We start from the raw sequence: 20,576 nt of genomic DNA on the forward strand, positions 1-20,576 counted from the left end.
GGTTGAAAGTTCCAGTCTAGATGAGTCTGTGGTTATTTCCCTCTTTAGTTGCTTTTCAACTATAAATATTTAAGTTACATACTGAAAGGTGATCTCACTTTTTTTGACAAAATTTTAAAGTTGTCCGGAAATATCTCTTTCTAAGTATATCAATCAACAAAGTTAAAAAAAAACTCTACCTCTCTGTCTGTCTCTCTCTCTCTCTCTCTCAATTTCTATGTGTGAAATCTTTCTCTAAATCTCTCTCTCGCTCTGTTAATCTCTCAATTTCTCTCTCGCAGGGCTGGGTGGTTATAAGGGGTGGACATGTGCTGGCCACTGGCCAAGCCCTGCCATCAACTGCTGCTGTGCACTTCTGAAAGTGGTGTGTGGCGGTGATTGGATTAATGTATAGTAATGAAAATTACTTCACGTTAAAAAAACTGAATTTCACTGAAAAAAACAAAGGTTACAGGGATGTTATAGTTAGGAAATAGAATTAAAAAAACATAGTAATTCACAAAAAAAACAAAGGTTACAGTCAGGCTCTGATTTTAAACATATAAAAACATAGAAATTCACCTGTTACGCACTGCTAATTACCCCACAAATGATGGTATTCATGACATCTTTGGTAACATCATTGATAATATCATTGTAATGTTTGCAGTAACATTTGTGATGAAAATAACTGTGCGTGGCTGGGGCACAAGTTATAGTTACATTAGGGCACAAGCTATAGTTACTTGAGATACCTCTTCCTATAACAGGTGAATTTCTATTGTTTTGTAAGGTTGAAATGTGAGCCTAACTATAACGTCCCTGTAACCTTTGGGTTTTTGAGTGAATATATATATATATATATATATATATATATATATATATATATATACACTTATATATACTCTTACATCACACCTATGACATGGAACGACCTCCCTCTACACATCAGAGACTTGTTCTTACTTCTTGAATTCAGTAAGCAGCTAAAGACTTGGCTTTTCCTATAAGCACCTTGGGGACCACAACTGCCCACTTGCGCAAGCACCTGCATACCCTCTTGGGTGATTGGTGCGCTATACACATCTATATAATATGACAAAATATAGTGTAATATTCTATTTATTGGCATTGTAGATAGGCAGTTGGGCCATGACTCACAAGAGCCGAAGCCTCCAGTAGATCATCATGCCCCTACCCACTCTACAATGTACTAAAAAGCTTCTTATACTCAGACCAAATCATGTATGTTTTATGCCCTGCGTTGTTTGTTGTTATTTGTTTTAACAAACAGTAAATAAACAAGAACAGGATATATTTGTGCAGATCACCAAACCACACTGAAGAAGCCAAGTGACTATAAGGAGAGTTCTTTCTATGTGCAAAGTAACTGTAACTTCAAAGAGGCACATCAGTGGATACCATCGTAGAGAAAACATCTTTAACATGAGTGCCATCTTAATGTAATTCATATCACACTATCAGCATATTTATAATGCAGTATCCAATCAATGTAGTTAGTGTGATTACTAATATTTCAAATCCAAAATAAATATACATAATGTACAAAAGCAAATTGTAGTTGAAAATGCCAATCAAACAGTACAAGATAATAATTCACTGCATATTCACATACTTTCCCATACAAATCGACCTTGAACAAAAATATATATAAAGATCTGTCAGCATCATAAAATACCAAGAGTGGGGTTGAGTGGTGTAGAGTGTTTTAAACTTGTGTGGTTGAGTGTGGTGTTGTGCAGCACAGTGACAGAGAGCCTCATACAGTGCAGTGTTTTAAAGTGGAGGATCATTATTTGGGGGAAATAGTGCATGGTAGAGTGGAAAGTTATAGTTAGTGTTGTCTGGTTAGTAAGCTGAAAAAAGTGTGTAATGAGCAGTGCTACTTATAACAATTTGAAGGTGATAGATAAATTGTAAATGAAAGGTATACCTATAACATTTGAATTTCAGTGTAGTTTAAACTTGGTTTATTTAGGGAAAATATGTGTAAACCTTTGTCGCCGGCTCAAATATATCTACCCTAGAAGTAGAAAGATCACAAGAAAACAACAACCAGCCAGGGCAAAAATCTGGATCCCAAAGGATACAATGAGTCACAAGAAAATTAAATATCTAAGAGATAAGTGACTCAAACAGATGGTCTCACCAAAGAACAAAAATATATTTCCGCTACAACGATTTGGCTTCTGCCTTCCTCAGGTAGTACAAGATGGTTTGCTCAGTGGCTGCACAGCTGACACTGTTGGATTTTCAACAAGCATCATGAGTGAAGATTCTAATTTGAATGTAGAGTCAATGCAGTCCTGAGAACTCTTCAGATATGCAGAAATCAAGTGGTATTGCCAGTGATGTTCAGTCCATCTGGATGCAGTGATTTTAAATAGTACATCCAGACGTTTTCTCTATTGTCCAGTGGTTCTTCCTTTAAGACATGTTCCAAAGGGAAAATCTTCAAATCTGTTAGTAAATGGGATCAGCACAGTGCTATCCATGCCAAGCTAGATAGGGACAAAGTTCTTTGCCTTTTGTACAGCAAAACATTGAAGCACAGGATTGAGACACTGTCATCTTTGCAGACCTGTAAAATGACAAAAGGCACAGTATTACAGCTTTGGACTGGTAAAACACCATCCAAGCCAACCTGGAATGAGTGCAAACAACCCCTGACACATGTGTCACTCTCATTAGAGCTCTTCAGAGGGGTTTCGCTTTGTCCAGACAGAAGTCTGCTTATCTTGCTGTTTCCGCAGCCTTGCTCACAGATAGTGAGTCTCCATTTTGTGCACATATTTATGAACTACATCATGTGTGACATCATACTAAACAGAGTAAAAAGACTATGGGGCTTTTTATGAGTTTGGCGGACGGAAACATCTGTCCACCAAACTCCTGATGCGGGGGTGGCCACAGTGCTGGCGACCTCCCCGCCGGCTCCATTACAACTTTCCCGCTGGGGATGACTGGCGGTAATCTCCAGCCCAGTGGGAAAGGAGTGGCAACATTGTCGCCGGCTCATAATAGAGCTGGCGGCAATGCTGCTGCACGCATGGGGCACCAGCACCCTCGAAATGCACACTCTCTGCACAGAAGACAGTGCCCATTTCAAAGGTTGGGCTGGCCCCCTGCACTTGTTCTCCGCCAGCCTTTTCATGGCGATCAGACTGCCATGAAAAGGCTGGTGGAGAACAAGGTTGTAATCAACTAGGAAGCGCTGAGTTCAGCACTGCCCTGGCTGTTTACAACAAGCACCACTGTCAGCCCATCGGGATCTAGGATCCTGGCAGAGATGGCAGTAGGTTGGTGGGTTTACTCGCCAACCTCGTAATGTGGCAGTCGGACCACCACAGACATGGGCATCCAACTGCCACCACAAGTCTGGCAGCCCCATGACTGCCAGATTCGTAATCAGGCCCTTAGTGTTGTGAATCTCTTGAATCATCCATTAATTATATATTGGTGCGATATGCACAATTTATTTTTGCTGCAACTTATCGAGTAATTACATTTTTTGTTGTCAACACAATTTTTGTCCACATGACATGTCTGTAGTTGATATCAGTGCTGTACACTAACTTCTAAGATTGCAATATTTCTATAACAGCCCTAATGCTTCAACGTGTGTCTTACATGCGGACAGCGCTGCTCTGCATACATATCATTTGTTTCCACAAAAAAAAGGCACTGCGATGTTACAGTTAGTATTTGAAGCTGCACACAGAAAACCATAGAAAACCACAGAAATTTAGCAGTTATAGTTACAGTTATCTCAAGTAACTATAACTTGTGCTCTACGTAACTATAACTTGCACCCCCACCATGTACAGTTTTCTCATCAATAATTCCACTGGAAATGCTGCATTGATATTATCCATGATGTCACAGAAGATGTTATGTTATGAGTTATGTTATGCTAAAAGGTTTTGAACAGCACAGTATACCAAAAGGTGTCAAAGTGCTATGATAAGCACAACAAAGCAGTCAAAAGTAGTTTAAAGGACAACTGGGGGCTCTGAGAAAAACAAAACAGCCATGTTTTCAGATGTTTTCTAAAAACAGAAAAATAATCAAGTCCAGAAATGTGGGCAGAAGGGTATTCTAAAGTTTGGCAGCGGCTACCAAAATGGAGTGACCGCCCCATCTGGCCTTCCAAAATCAAGGAACTAATGCCTTCTTCTCATTAGAGGATCTAAGAAATCTTTTAGGAATGTACCAGTGAAAAAGAGAATTGAGTTGGCTGGGTCCTTTCTGACGCAACACAAGGAATGCCACAGAGAGTACTTTAAAAGTGATCCTTTATTTGAGAGTGAGTTAATGAAGGGAACAAAACTCATCCCTGACTGAAAGGTGTCTGGGGGTGGTAAGGACTAAACTTGCCGCTGCACTCTGGGCAATTTGAAGCTTTATGAGACAAGAGGTTATAATGTTAAGATAAAGAGAATTGCAGTAATCCAGCTGTGAGGTAAACATGGCAATGATCACAGATTGGCGCAATTGCAGAGGAATGTAAGGAAAGATTTTCCTTAGGATCCTGAAGATGAGGAAACAGGTGCTAGTGGAAAGTCTGACCTAGGTGTCAACGCTCAAGGTGTTTTTAAAGATGATGCCCATGTTTTTAGCTGTCTGGACTGTAGAGGGGAGAGGTCGTTAGTCCTTCAGCCACCAGATGTTGGACCAAATGGATTCCTGCATACCAAACACCAAAACCTCAATTTTTCAGAGTTCAGTTTTAGAGCATTGTCTTTCATCCACCTGCTGATGGGCATCATACATTGGTTCAACTTCTCTGTGGCCGATGCAGGGTCATTTGAGATAGAAACAATAATCATTGTGTCATTGGCATAAGATAGTTCAAGAAATCCGAAAGAGCGCACCACTTCTGCCAGTGGGGACACACATATATTAAAAAGAGTTGGACTTATGGATGAGCCCTGGGGCACTCCACAGGGTAGGGTAAAGGCTTCCACCCTACAGCCCCCTTTGTGCTCTTTTAGTTAAAAAGAGCAGAGAAGTTTTAAGGTGGTACCACAAACACCAACATGCCATAGACGTTGTCCATCTGAACCAGTGAGACGGTGTCAAATGCTGAGGATAAATCAAGTATTACCAGAATAGCCCCCCCACACCCAATCAACCTGATGCCAGATACTGTCTGCAGCAATGATGAGACCCAATTGTGTGCTATGGCCACTCCTGAACCCGTTTTGTGAGAGATCAAGGACATTGTGAGTATTAATGAATTTAATTTTATCCTGATTCATGTATTTTTCAAGTATTTTAGCACGACTGGGTAATAGGTTTATGGAGCTGTAATTTTTTAAGTCTTCAGAGTTGGCATTAGTTTTTTTAAGAAGGTGAGTCACAATAGCTTCTTTCCAGAGACTAGGAAAGATTCCTGATTGCAGTGTGAGATTTAGCATGTTATGCAAAATATGGCAATTGAACCAGGGACAGGGTGAAGATCTTCGGAGGACAGGGATCCCATGGAGAACCAGATCTGCTGAGCAATATGTTCTTAGTTTGCTGCAGGGAGATGGATGGAAATTGCACAATCTGATTGAGCAGGAAACAACTGATGGTAGTTTTAAAAAGAGGCTTGTTTTCTGCCGGTAAATTTAAACCTGTGTAGATATCTAGAATTTTGTCCCTAAAGAAAAGTGTGACTCTGTCACAAAAATCTTGAGAAGGCTGTATGGAGCCCTGGGATGGGTGAGTGGATAACTCTTTCACTATATCAAAGAGTGATCTAGTAGAGTTGTTAGTGGCCCTAATTTCTTCTGTGAAAAATGATGATTTGGCTGACTTAATAGCTAATTAGCAGTGCCCTGTGCTGCTCTTTTTCAGAGGGGCAAAGATTAGCTCTCTATTTTTGCTCATCTGTGGCATTCCTGTCTTAGGTCATTAAGCTCATCAGAGAACCAGGGCACCGAGGGATTAGATCTAGCAAACTTTTGACCTTCAGAGGGGCTATAATATTCAGGGCATCACTGGCCCAGGCATGGAAGCCTTCTGTGGAGAAATTGTTAGGTCTGGTTCTGGGAAGGTTGAGCATCTGTTTTAAATTTTCAGATGTAATGCTACCCAGATTCCTACAAATTACAGGCTTGAGAGTAGCCATAACCATCCTGAGTGGAAATTGCAGAAGGAGGACTGTGAAGGTTATACCAGATGGTCTACCCAGCTAATGTAATGCGTGCCAGTAAAAGTCAGGTTTTTATGTTTAGTCAATATACCCAATATATGACCAAAGTAAAACTACAAGAGGACTACCTGTCCACTTCGCATTAGCACCAGTCTGTCCTTATGTAGGGAGCCCATTGCCAGAAAGCCATAGAAGCTGTACTGCTAATTGTCAAGATGGTGGCCATCGGGGCAAAGTAGCAACAAAATAAAAAAGCGTTAATGCTCCCTCCGCACAAATGGAAAACCTGCATTAGATGAGGGAGCAGAACAGCCTGACATCAGCTGAGTAAAGTGTAGAGTGACAGATAAAAATTAAATAAAGATAAAGGGCCCACTTTCAGGAGTAGCATGTGGCAATGTGTCACAAAAATTAAAAGGTCCCGACTTAGTCCACCTACCAAAGAAGAGTAATGCAGCAAGAATAAAACTTGTTAAAAGAGCAGGAATCTACAAAACACAAGCAACAGCAACATTATGAGATGCCCAGAGTAAAACTTCAAGAGAACTACCTGTCCGCTGCTGTAATATAAGTTGATGAGTGATGTAATATGTGTTGTAATTAGCAGTGCTTGGCCAGGGTGGGAGTAATGACAACCATCCAAAGAAAATGAACTATTCCTCAGGATATGGGACTCTATAGTAAATAGAGAGCATGAACAATAAAAAAAAAACACATCATTATTAAACATAATTGCTTACAGTGCTTTTCTTCTTTGAATATCACAGAAACTATACCATACCGAACTTTCATAGAGCAAGTAAGGAAGGAAACTTTTGCCTTTGACACATTGTATCATGTGCATCGTGGAGGACTCTCAGAACAAAATACAGGTAGGAAAGGTTACTGTAGAACAGTGTGTGTTTGCTTACTGAGAAGGAAGGGCATGATGGATTACTGCCAGTGTGGTTGAGTTAGGGACTGACCTATTGAGGGTTGGATCCTAACTGTGGCAAGACTGCACAAATTGAATTTTGAGTTGAAATAATGTTGTTTGTCTACTATACTTTGCTGGTTTTTGTGTAGATATATAGTTCTTCTTTAGATCTTTTCATGTGGAGGCACATGTGTCTAACCTAGTCAATAAGTGTGATGCCTGAGTTGCGACTCTCACTGGGTTAAGAGTTATTAAATGTCCACAGGGCTATATTGCTTTATAAATCACCCAGGAATACCGGAGTAGTAGAATTTGTATTATCATTCTATTGTCCAATATACTATAGTGACATGGGTACAGTCAAAACACTATAAACTTTAACAGCTATATAACAAACTTCTAAGTGTTAAAATGATAAGATATTGTCTGCTTTCTGATAAAAGAATATGTTTGCTGTTGGTGGAGGATGTCTATGTCCATCTCAAATGTAGAATGCTTTGTGTTGAATATGCTCATATTCGATGTGTATACACTATGTTTATTTTGTGTTAATTAGCCCTCAAGAAGAGACTGGGTGTTGAAACACATGTTGGCTGTACGGCTGTATTGCAGGACGTCATATACTGAAGATTAAGTTATTGGAACAAGAAGTTGTGATGAAATGTATTCTCAGACCTATTGTGTTTGTACATTAGGTTTGTGCTTACACTACACTGTTCTGGAAATTAGCTCCGGGTAGATCCTAGATACCCCTCTGTTTAATTTTTTTTTAATATATATATATATGACACTTATTTATTTATATATAAATATTTCATATAAAATATGTTGAAAATATTCACAATATTCATCTTAAAAATATTTATCTTGTATATGAGAAATATCTATGTTGAAATTGACATTCTTACATTAGGGAGATAAACTCAATTATTGGTAGATATATAAAATTACAATGACATGGTTTTGAGATTTATATTTGGTTGTTTTTTAGCCATTGTGATTGATAATAACAACGTTTCAATATGGCCGCCATGTTTTCAAAAAATATATATGGTGTTGATGTAATCAAAGAAGTACTATACGATTTAAATAGCTATGTGCAAAAATGTCAGCCAATGTCCAGTTGAAGGCGTTTGCCGAAACACGCTGACATTTGGCCGGGACAGCGTGATTTAGGTTTATTTTTGCTCTGAATTTCAGACATATATATATATATATATATATATCTTTTTTATATACTTTTTCTCAATAAATAGTCGACGAACTTTATACAAATTATTTTGGATTTCTTCGTACTGTTTGTTACGATCGTTGGGCCATTGTGCAGCAGTTTGTTGATTGAAAAACGCCTCTCCATCTTTTGAAATATATATCTATATACACACACACACACACAAATAGTTAAAGTACCATTGTATTTAGATGTGGTAAACAGATCAGTTTTTGTGACTTTATATTTCGGTGAATATGTCAGTGACAACATTAATATTTTGAACTAAAAAAACACAGAAATTCACTAGTTATAGTTAACACAGCTAACTATATCTGGCACCCCATCCATTCACTGCTCATGACTTCACATATTACATCCACATATTAGGCACCAATGTTATTAGTGAATCAAACATGCTGAACTAACTATAGCTACCCATTAGTGACTGCCACTGGGTAATTATTATGATATATATATTTTATTTTTGTATTTTTTACAACTAGTGGCGTCACCACTAGGTAGTTATAGTTAGGACCTAGTTTCTATTTTTAAAAAGTGTTTTTTGTACTGATGATAACTTTGCTGCCATTTGATGAACCTTCACAACATTTTCCTAAAAACGACAGATGCCACTTCAGTTGCTGTCTGGAACATTTTGGGGGGGTTTGTCAAGTGGGAACTGAGAAAAAGGTGGGCCCCAAAACACGTTTTACCCATTCATTTTTTCATAGGGATTTTGAACAGCAATAGCACCAAAACCACTCCATGGAATTACACCAAATTTGACCCCTCAAGGCCGGCTCCTGCTATGTCCCAGGATGCCACCCCTAGGACATAGCTGTTTGCTCTGACTTGACGAGAACAAACACAAATTCCCTCCCAGCAAGCGAGAGCTGTCAAACTGCTCTCACCTGCTGGGAGTGGAGTTTTTGTCTCGAAACAGACAAAAGGATTGTTCTCACAGACAAAGAGCTTCATGTTTTGCAGCTCCCTGTCTGTGATAGCAGCGCCAGCTCCCACAGGAGGCAGGAAGCCAACTGGGACCACTTTTAGAAAGTAGGCATTTTCTTGCTTTAACCATTCTGTGACTGCATATTCTGATGAGCCATCAGGGCTAGATTGGAAGGAGGAGTGGTCACTTACACCTGAATGGGCTGTGCCTGACCTCACACAATGCAGTCTCCAACCCCCTGGTGTGTGTCTGGGGCCTGTCCTGGGCAAGGCAGGATCCTGTAAACAATAGAGACTTACCTTTGAAGTTTGTCTACTTCAAAGACAGAAAGGGGTATAAGTAGTGAACCCAAAACCCCAGACTTTAGATTTCCTCAAGATCACTTCTGGAACCAAGAGAAGCCAAGTAGAAGAGCTAAAGAGTTGAAGAGAAGTTCTGCCCATACCTGTTACTGTGCTTTGTTGGACTATCCTGTAGTTGCTGCTTCTGCCTGTGAAAGGAGAAAAAGACTGGACTTTGTTGTGCATTCCTGCTTGAGAAGAATCTCCAAGGGCTTTGACTGAGCTTGCCTTCTGTTTTGAAGTCTTAGGGCCATCAAAGACTTCCTCTGCCAGCACCTAGACTCTCTGCTGAGCCTCCTGCCCTAGCAAGTGGTACCCTATTCAGTCTCTGTGCCCCTGAAAGGTGCAGTTGGCAGATTAAGGACTGAAATCCACGTACAGAACACCGTGTGGGGAAACTTTTGCTGCACCATCTGCAACGCAGCTGATAAATGACACGCCTCCCACTTCGCAGCTAAAATCTACGCTCCACTTGCATTGTGGGTGGGAGATCGACGCATCGCGGCTGGAGAAATTACGTACCACCCGCTTGCAGCTCCTGATAACAACGTAAACCCCATGTAGAGCTGTTTTCCAAAATTGCGTGACCAGATTTCTCATGCATCATCGCTGGGCGTCAAAGTCATTGTGATTCTGCACGGATTCGAGGTGCCCTGTATGGAAATCGATGCCTGGGAGAAAAATAATGCATCGCCTACCCGACTGAAGAAGAAATGACACAAGGCCTCACTTGCGAGTAAGGAATCGACGCATTGCTGACTTTTATGACGCATGCTCTCCCATGCGGCTTTATTTTTGGCGCTAATAGTAAGACTCTTTTTAATTTGAAAATTCATATCTTGACTTGTTTATGTTGGATTTTTGTCGTTTTGGTCTTGATTTAGATAAATAATGCCTATTTTTCTAAACTGGTGTGGTGTCACTGTATTACTGTGTGTGTTGGTACAAATACTTTACACATTGCTTCTGAGTTAAGCCTTTCTGCTCGTGCCAAGCTACCAAGGGGTGAGCGGGGTCAACCAGGTGTGTTTCTCCTTTGCCCTGACTAGAGTGAGGGTCCTTGCTTGGACGGGGGTAACCTGACTGCCAACCAAAGACCCCATTTCTAACATTGATGATCATAAGTGAGGATTTGACTTGTATTTGTACTTGACATACAGAGATTGAGTGCACATTACTGGTTTCAGTGCTGACCATTACGTGTTTTTGCTTTTTCTCTTTTTTTAGACTTCATCTGCTTCCTTTTTTTTGTGATTTTTTAACTTTATCATTGGGAACTCTTTTGTTCTGCCTTGGAACTTTCCACTTTTCACTTGCCATCATGTCTCAATCTGGAGATGCACCAGCTAGAGCTGGTTTTCAGTTAGGGAAGCTGAAAAGTTACACAGTTGCCTAATTGAAACAGTTCTGTAAGGACACTAAGAGCTCCACCAGGAAGGAGGAGCTGCAGAAGGTACTGAGGTCCTGGGTGATAGCTGAGGAGGCTGGGGGGCACACAGATGAGGAGGAGGAGGTTGAGGGTGAAAAGGTGTAGAGCGTTCACAATGTGGTAGTGGATGTACCTGTTATGCCTGGGGAGGAGGGTCTCCAGGGCTGGTAGCAGTGTGTCATCCAAGGGTCTGACTCCTGAAGAGTTGCAGGGCAGTCAGGCAGAGAATGTTCACCAGTTGGAGTTAAAGAAGTTTAGGATAATAATGGAGAGGGAAATTGAGAAGAGGTCGCTGGTCGTAGAAGAGAAGAAGATGCTCCTGGCTCTTGAGCTTAGTTTGAGGGATCTAGATCAGAGGAGCCAGTCTAGTAGAGATGGTGACAGCAGTGCCACAGTGCAGCCTGAGAGGAGGGTACACATTCCCAAAGACCTGTTTAAGGATTACAAGAGGGAGGATGACATATACTTGTGGTTCAAGGGGTGTGAGTGTGCTCTCCACATGAACACCGTCCCTGAAGCACATTGGGGCGTGGGTCTGTGGAGGCACTTTGAGGTAGAGGGGAGGGATACCCTGACATCCTTAGGGGATACTCAGGGTCTCACTCACTATATCATGAAGGACGCCCTACTCACAAGGTATGGTATCACTCCTGAGCAGCACAAGGACAAGTTTAGGTCCTACAAAAAAAACGAATCCCAAACCTGGTTGGAATGTGTTGACTCTTTTTGCAGGTCACTGGATGGTTGGGTGAAGGGCAGTAAGGTAACAACTAATGAGGGGCTTTACAACTTGATTGCTTGGGAGTAGTTGTACAGTCTTTGTTTTCCAGAGCTGCGCCAACACCTGACTGACAGCAAGCTGACTGACCCCAGGAAGCTTGCACAAGAAGCAGACCGTTGGGGGAGCACCAGGGTCCAAAAGAGGTATGGGGGAGACCACGTCAAGGGTGGGAAGGGTCCTTCTCTGAAGAAGTGGGAGGGTAAGGGCAAACAGGGGGAGTTCTCTAAAAAGCCCCAACCTACTTCCCAGGGTAAGAATTCCCAGCGCCTAGTTGAAAAGAAGCCATGTTTTTTTTAAGGGAAACCTGCAGAGGGGGGTCCCCGCACGTGTTATGCATGTGACCAGGTGGGTCATGTGAGGGAGGATCCCACATGTCCCAAGTGGACACCAACACCCTCTGGTGCTCAGTCACAGGGTTTGGCCAGTATAACGCTTGGGGAGGAGTTGGTTCCAGGTGGGTGTGTGCCAGCTGAGATAACCCTTGTCTCACCAGGAGACAGTGAGATGGTCCAGAGACCCTTGCGCCTGAGAACACTAATAAGTACAGGCAGTAGGTGACCATCAATGGATAGAGTGTGGATGCTCCGAGAGACACAGGAGCCAGTGTGACTACTGTGAGAAGTCACCTGGTATCTGAAGAGCAGATAGATCCCCATGTACTTCACTAAGTAGTTGCACTAGACAACTCAGAGCTCCTGTGCAGAGTGGCGCAGGTTCCCTTTGAATGGGCGGGGGTCTCGGGTGCCTTGAGAGTAGCTGTGAGTCCAACCATGCCTGTAGATTGTCTGCTTGGCAACGACCTCAATCAATCAATCAATCACTGCATTTGTAAAGCGCGCTACATACCCGCGAGGATCTCAAGGCGCTGGTGAGGGGGGTGCTACTGGTCGAAGAGCCAGGTCTTGAGGAGTCTTCTGAAGGCCAGCAGGTCCTGGGTCTGTCGTAGGATGGTGGGGAGAGTGTTCCAGGTCTTGGCGGCGAGGTAGGAGAAGGATCTGCCGCCGGTGGTGGTTTTCGGATGCGGGGGACTGTGGCGGGGGTGAGGTTGGCTGAGCGGAGGCTTTGGGTGGGGGTGTGGAAGCTGAGTCGGTTGTTGAGGTAGGTGGGTCCGCTGTTGTGCAGTGTTTTGTGTGCGTGGATCAGGAGCTTGAAGGTGATCCTTTTGCTGACAGGGAGCCAGTGCAGGCCTCTCAGGTGGAGTGTGATGTGGCTGCGGCGGGGGACATCGAGGATGAGTCGGGCCGAGGCGTTCTGGATGCGTTGGAGTCATCTCAGGAGCTTGTTTGTAATTCCTGAGTAGAGGGCGTTCCCGTAGTCGAGTCTGTTGGTGATGAGGGCCTGGGTAACAGTTTTTCTCGTGTCGAGGGGGATCCATTTGAAGATCCTGTGGAGCATACGGAGGGTGTTGAAGCAGGACACGGAGACGGCGTTGACTTGCCTGGTCATGGAGAGAGTGGAGTCGAGGATGACCCCCAGGTTGCGTGCGTGGTCTGTGGGTTCTGGGGCTGTGCCTAGTGACGTGGGCCACCAAGAGTCGTCCCAGGCTGATGGGGTGGGTCCGAGAATGAGGACCTCTGTCTTGTCTGAGTTCAGCTTCAGTCTGCTGTCCTTCATCCAGTCCGCTACGGCCTTCATTCCTCGGTGGAGGTTAGCTTTGGAGGTGTGGGGATCTTCGGTGATGGATATGATCAGCTGGGTGTCGTCGGCGTAGGAGATGATGTTGAGGTTGTGTTGTCGTGCGACGTGGGCGAGGGGGGCCATGTAGATATTGAACAGTGTCGGGCTGAGGGAGGATCCCTGTGGGACGCCGCAGATGATCTCGGTGGTTTTAGAGCAGAAGGGTGGGAGGCGGACGCTCTGGGTTCTGCCAGAGAGGAAGGATGTGGTCCAGGCCAGGGCGTCATGGAGGCATGCTGATAGGGTGCGGTGGCAGACCATGTCAAAGGCTGCTGATAGGTCCAGGAGGATGAGGGCGGCTGTTTCTCCTTTGTCCATCAGGGTCCGGATGTCGTCAGTGGCGGCGATGAGGGCGGTCTCGGTGCTGTGGTTACTGCAAAAAACAGATTGGGAAGGGTCCAGGATGTTGTTGACTTCAAGGTAGCGGGTCAGCTGTTTGTTGACAATCTTCTCTGTCACTTTTGCCGGGAAAGGGAGCAGTGAGATGGGCCGGAAGTTCTTGAGGTCCTTGGGGTCCGCCTTAGGCTTCTTCAGAAGGGCGTTGATCTCAGCGTGCTTCCAGCTTTCTGGGAAGGTTCTGTCTTGAAGGAACAGTTGATTGTTTTCCAGAGGCGGGCGCGATGGCTGCGCTGGCTTTGTTGAAGACGTGGTGAGGGCAGGGGTCCGATGGGGATCCGGAGTGGATGGAGTTCATGGTTTTGATGGTGTCTTCGTTCCTGACTCTGGACCAGACGGTCAGGTGACTGGTGCGAGTGGTAGTCGCAGGGGTGGTGGACTCGGTGGTGGGTGCGGGGGGGTCGGGGTTGAATCTGTCATGGATGTCGGTGATCTTGCGGTGGAAGAAGGTGGCCAGGGAGTCGCACAGGTCTTGAGATGGCGGGATGTCGTTGGTGATGGAGCTGGGGTTGGAGAGTTCTTTCACGATGCTGAAGAGCTCTTTGGTGTTGTGTGCGTTGTTGTCTAGGCGGTCCTTGAAGGCGGTCTTCTTGGCGGTCCTGATGAGTTGGTGATGTCTGCGGATGGCGCTCTTGAGGGCTGTGTGGTTGTCTGGTGTTCGGTCGTGGAGCCATTTCTTCTCCAGCTTCCGACAGGTGTGCTTGGAGATCTGGAGGTCCTCGTGAACCAGGCGGCTTTCTTGTTGGTGTGGTTGGTTGTAAAGGTCTTGAGAGGGGCAAGGGTGTTGGTGCAGTCGTTGATCCAGTGTGTGAGGTTGGTCGCAGCGGTGTCTGGGTCGGTGGGGTCAGTGGGTGGTCTCAGGGCGAGGGCGGTAGTCAGTTGGTCCTCGGTGACCTTGCCCCAGCAGCGGCGTGGTAGCTGTTGGGTGCGGTGGTGTGTGGTGGGTTTTCTGAAGGTGAATTGACGCATCTGTGGTCGGTCCAGTGTGGTTCGGTGGTGTGGTTGAAGGAGACGTAGGGGCTTGCGGAGAAGATGGGGTCAAGCGTGTGTCCAGCGGCGTGAGTGGGTGTCGTTACGAGCTGTTTGAGTCCGAGGTTGGCAAGGTTGTGGATCAGGGCGGTCGAGTTGGCATCGTTGTTGTTCTCGAGGTGGAAGTTTAGGTCCCCGAGGAGGATGTAGTCCGTGGAAGCGAGGGCGTGGGTGCTGATGAGGTCGGCGATGGTGTCACTGAACTGTGGGCCGGGTCCGGGAGGTCTGTAGATGAGAGTTCCTCTGAAGGTGGTGTTGGGGTCGGTGTGGAGCTGGAAGTGCATGTGCTCGGCGGTGGTGAGGGTGTCATCGGTGTTCGGTGAGATTTTGATGGAGTCTTTGTGGATGATGGCGATTCCTCCTCTCACTCCGTTGGTGCGGTCCCTGCGGGAGATCTTGTAGCCCTGTGGGATGGCTATGGCGATGTCTGGTGCTGAGGTGGTGTTCAGCCAGGTCTCCGTCAGGAAGGCGACGTCGGGGCGGTGGAGTCTAGGAGGTCCCAAAGTTCGATGGCATGCTTGCGAGCGGAGCGGGTGTTGAGGAGGATGCAGCGGAGGTGATTGGGTTCTCTGGCTGGTGGTGTGGAGGGTTGGATGCTGGTGAATCTGCAGTTCCGGCAGGTGAAAGGCCCCTGGGTGCATTTCGGGGTGGCCCGGTAGCAGGGGTGGTCTCGTCTGGTGTTGAGTGCATGGAGGGTGATTGCGTCGTAGTGCAGTCTGGCGTTGCGGGGGTGCGGGTTCCAGGGGTTCTGGTGCTGGGTGCGGTCCAGGCGCAGACGGGCGCTGATGGGCTTGCCTTAGGCGCGCCTTTGGCGCGCCAGCGGCGCACCCGCTTCGCGGCCTCCATATGAGGGCAGGGGGAGGGAGGAGCAGCTGGGAGGTGGGAGCGGGCGGCCAATAGGAATGAAGGGGGCGGGGCAGCAGGGGCTCAGCAGCAAGGGAAAAACCCGGGGGAAAACCCGGGGAAAAAACGGCGGGAAAAGACAGCGGGAGAGGGACAACAGAGCACAGGGGTACAGAAAGCAAAAACACAGGGGCACAGAATGAAAAAAAGAAGTGGCACAGAAGCCAAGCGCAGGGGTACAGAAAAAAGAGAGCGAGTAGTCAGGTGGAAAAAGCGGCAACGGAGGTTCAACCCACAGGGGGCTGCGTGGCAGATGGGGGGAGCGACCTGCCTGGTGACAGAGTCAAAGGTCGCCAGGGGGACCTGGAGGATTCCCCGTGGAAGAAGGTGGAACACTGGTCTCACTTTTAGATGTTGGGTCTGCCTGGGTGAGTATGTGTGTCCACCCGGTCAATGGCAGCCCGTCAGGGTGATTAGGAGACCCTGGAGCTTGAAAGAGTGGCCCAGTGTCTGCCAGAAGGAGGAAGGGCAAGGGGCACGGGAAACTGGCCCCATAAGTTCCCATGGTCTGGGAGGAGGCTGAACCTGAGGGGGATGCTCTGGAACCTACAGGGGAACAGGTGGCTGAACTGGAGGAGGTCCCTGAGCTGACTCATTGGCAGCAGGAAGGGGGACCATCAGGGAAGCATTCTGTGAGGCACAGAAAACATGCCCTACTCTGGAGGGTTTGCGGCAGCAGGCTGCAGACCAGACATCTGGCAAGGAGCCTGGATCACACTTGATCTACTGGGAGGACAGTCTCCTATATAGTGAGCCTAAGGTTGCTGAGCCTGAGTCAGCCCGTATGCTGGTGGTACCCTCGTGCTGCTACAGAGCCTTCCTACTGAGACTGGCTCATGGTGTGCCTTTAGCTAGTCATTTGGGGCAGTAAAGGGCCTTTAAATGGCTTTTTCACCCACTTTTACTGGCCCTAAATGAGTAGGTACTCAGATGCACACTGTAGGTATTGTCAAACTTGTCAGGCAAGTGGCAAGAGTGGGGGGAAATGTACGTCTCCCCTCCAACCTTCTCCTGTGGTCAGCATCCCTTTGAAAGGGTTGGTATTGACATTGTGGGGCCTCTGGATCCCAAGACAGCCATGTTCATCTTAGTCTTGGTGGACTAGGCCACCCAGTATTAAGTCTCTCTTAACACACCCCTTCCAGCCCCTCTCCTAATCTAATCAGTGGGACTCGCATTTGTCTGTGGAAGCAGAAAATGGGGGGAGTCCAGTTTCTATCCAATGTGGCTTTCTCTCCTTTGAAGACCAGTTTGGCTACTCTTCCCCCATCCTGTTCTGCCATCTGCTGCAGCAGTTCTCTTTCAACCAGATACTTCCTTTGTCTCAGCCCGAGACACTTCACACATCATTAAGGTAGTCTGACTTAGGCTGCCAGAGGCTGGACAATCAGGAAAGGGCACTACAGTATTACATTTGGTAACTTTCATAAAGAGTTCTAAAACTCTTTGTAGGAAGCTGGCTCTGTGTATACTATACCAACATGTGGTATAGTATATACGGGGTACAGTGGATCCTCAAAGGCTTTACAGAGTCTAACGTAGATAATACTAATCTCTCTTTTGTTAAGAAATGAGGTACACACTCAATGATTAACTCCAGGCCAATGTTTTTATATGTCAAAAATATACTTTGTACAGTTTAAAGAATGTATTACTTTTATGTATCAAATACACTTTGTTTAGAATTCATAGATAAAACATGTTACAGGTAAGTAAGACTTAACAGTTTCAAAAGTGTACAGTGCAATTTCTTATAGAAAGCAATGCAGTCTTGGGGGGAGTGAAGTAAGAACACAAATCACAAGTAAGTACTTGACTTACGATCCCAGTCTTCAGGAGTTAGGGTGTCCACAGGACAAAGTTTGGGGAGACACAAAGGGTGCACTACCAGCAACATGGGTCCAGCTGGGTGCAGAGGTCTTAGTTGGTGTTGGTCGCCCAATGGAATCCTGTGGAAACAGGAGGCGCTTAGAAAGAAGCAGATGGCAGGTAGGCACCCACGACTTCAGTGCACAGACCTGGGGAGTTTAGATCAGCACCGGGGGGCACAGGTCAGTGTCAAACACACACCATCAGCGGCACAGGGGTGGCCAGGTGCAGAGTGCAAACACAGCATCAGGCACCCAATGCTTTTCAATGAGGGAACACAGATGCTGCAGGCATAGTCCAGGGAGTCGACTGAAGAAAACCAACTGCTGTACAGTTAAGTAGTTAAGTAGAGAGCCCACTACATGTTGCTTGACCATCGTTTGGGTTCCCCAAAGCCAGGGGGCTGTGGGTGTAGGGGTACCTTTAGGTGTTTGGAAATCTTCACCAGATCCAGTCACGTCAGGGGGCCCTCTAGATTTAGGCTGCAGGTGTCATCGTGTTGGTCAGGAGTGGTCAACTCAGGGTGGACTTGAAGTTGTAATCACCTGGGGACCCTCTCTGGTCCGATGGGCCGCCTAGATTCAGGCCGTGGGTGTCGAGTGCAGAGTGGGCAGGACTCGTGGCTCCGGGGCGGTTCTGGAGTCCTTCTTGGATGTTTCTTGTGGACAGGGCCACTGTCCTCATTCCTAACACTATTGGCTAACATCCTCCAAAACAAGATGGAAGATTCTGCCAGGAGTAAGTCACCTCACCTTTGGTCACCCTAGAGGTGGTCCTAGCTGAGGTAGGCACACCTTCTGGCGTTTACTAATTTTCCTGCTGCCAAAAGTGGGGCCTGGTCTAGAGACCTGGCATCTCCACTAGCTGGAGTGCCCAGGTGCAGTGTAACAGAAGGCAGGAGCCTTTGAGGCTCACTGCCAAGTGTTACAGTTCCGGTAGAGGGAAGGTATGAAGTACCTCCACCAAGAGCAAGCTTTGTTTCTAGCCTCAGAGAACACAAAGGCTCTCGTCCCCTGGGGTCAGAAACATGTCTGTTAGTAGCAGGCTGGCACAGACTGGTCAACCCTACACTAAAGGGTTGGGTGAAATACAGGGGGCATATCTAGGATGCACTCTGTGTGCATTTTTCAATAAATCCAACAATGGCATCAGTGTAGGTTTATTCTGCTGAGAGGTTTGATACCAAACTTCCCAGTCTTCAGTGAAGCCATCATGGAACTGTAGAGTTTATAATGACAAGCTCTTAGCTCATATACTGAATATGACCACACTGCAATTACAATGTCTAAGAATAGACTTAGACACTGCAGGGGCACTTTGCTCATGCAGCTATGCCTTCACCTGTGGTATAGTGCACCCTGCCTTAGGGCTGTAAGGCCTGCTAGAGGGGTGACTTACCTATCACACAGGCAGTAGTTTGTGGGCCTGGTACCCTGAGAGGGATGCCATGCCAACTTCACCTTTTTCTCCCCACCAACACACACAATCTGCAATGGCAGTGTGCATGCTTTTGGTGAGGGGTCCCCTAAGGTGGCACAATACATACTGCAGCCCTTAGGGACCCTTCCTGGCCACAGGGCCCTTGGTTACACTGGTACCTTTTACAAGGGACTTAGCTATGTGCCAGGGGTGTGCCAATATTTTAAGCAATGGTACAGTTTAGGGAAAGAACTGATGCTGGGGCCTGGTTAGCAGGATCCCAGGACACACTCAGTCAAGTTAGCATCAACATCAGGCAAAAAGTGGGGTGGGTTAACCATGCCAAAATGGGCACTTTCCTACACTCTTTCCATGTGCTAGTCATATTAAATTCAACATTGGCAAGTTGTTGGGTTTACTATAACATTTAACTTGGTAACAAAGTTGCTATATTTAGCTCATCTCTATTGGAAATAAGATTTCATTATTTTAACAGAAAGTCTTCCAATGTTAGCCTATCAAGCCTATTGATTACAATGGGGGGAAACAAATTTGGCTGTTTTTCCCTTACCTGGGCTTATAAAACATCTTTTATAAGGCCCCTGCTTATATTAACACTGCACTCAACCCTGGTGGTCCCTAGGGCAGACCTTAGGGGTGACATCTATGCACAAATAAGGTAGCTTGAGACTTTGGAAGTACTTTTAATTCCAAAATCGAATTTGGTGTTAATTTTAACTTAAAAGCAGCCCACAAAGCAGGCCTGACTTTACAATGACACCAAGGACCACAGCAGTGGACCTAGGGGGGCCCTACCTACCCTGGGGTCCCTAACCCTACATGCCCTACCATATACTCTGAATTTCATACATAAGTTGTCAGAGACAATTATAATTATGCCTAATTTGTGTTAGAAATGGGGTCTTTGGTTGACAGTCAGGTTACCCCCTGTTCAAGCAAGGACCCTCACTCTAGTTAGGATAAAAGAGAATCACCCTCAGCTAACCCCTGCTTACCCCCTTGGTAGCTTGGCAGAGCAGTAGGCTTAACCTCAGAGTGCTGGGCGTAAAGTATTTGTACCAACACACACAGTAACTTAATGAAAACACTACAAAATGACACAACACCAGTTTAGAAAAATAGGAAATATTTATCTAGACAAAACAAGACCAAAACGACAAAAATCCAACATACACAAGTCAAGTTATGATTTTTAAAAGGTTTAAAATAAAAAGAGTCTTTAGGTAGTTGTAACAACACACTAGCGCTGCTAGCGTGAAAATGTACCTGGTTTGCGGCAAAAATAACCCCGCACGGGCGGTGTGCGTCGAAAATAACCCTGCACGGGTATATGCGTCGAAAACAGCTCGGCTCGGCGAGGCGCGTCGAAAAAGCCAGCCACGCGACGGTCCGAAGTCCCGCGGCGCTGGTTGCGATCTCTCAGCCTTCGTCAGCGATGCTGCGCGTCGTTTCTCCTGCTCCGGGCGTCGATTCTCCGGTCGCGTTTCC

The sequence above is a fragment of the Pleurodeles waltl genome, chromosome 10 (genome assembly GCF_031143425.1).
Source record: "Pleurodeles waltl isolate 20211129_DDA chromosome 10, aPleWal1.hap1.20221129, whole genome shotgun sequence".
In the NCBI taxonomy this organism is placed as follows: Eukaryota; Metazoa; Chordata; class Amphibia; order Caudata; family Salamandridae; genus Pleurodeles; species Pleurodeles waltl.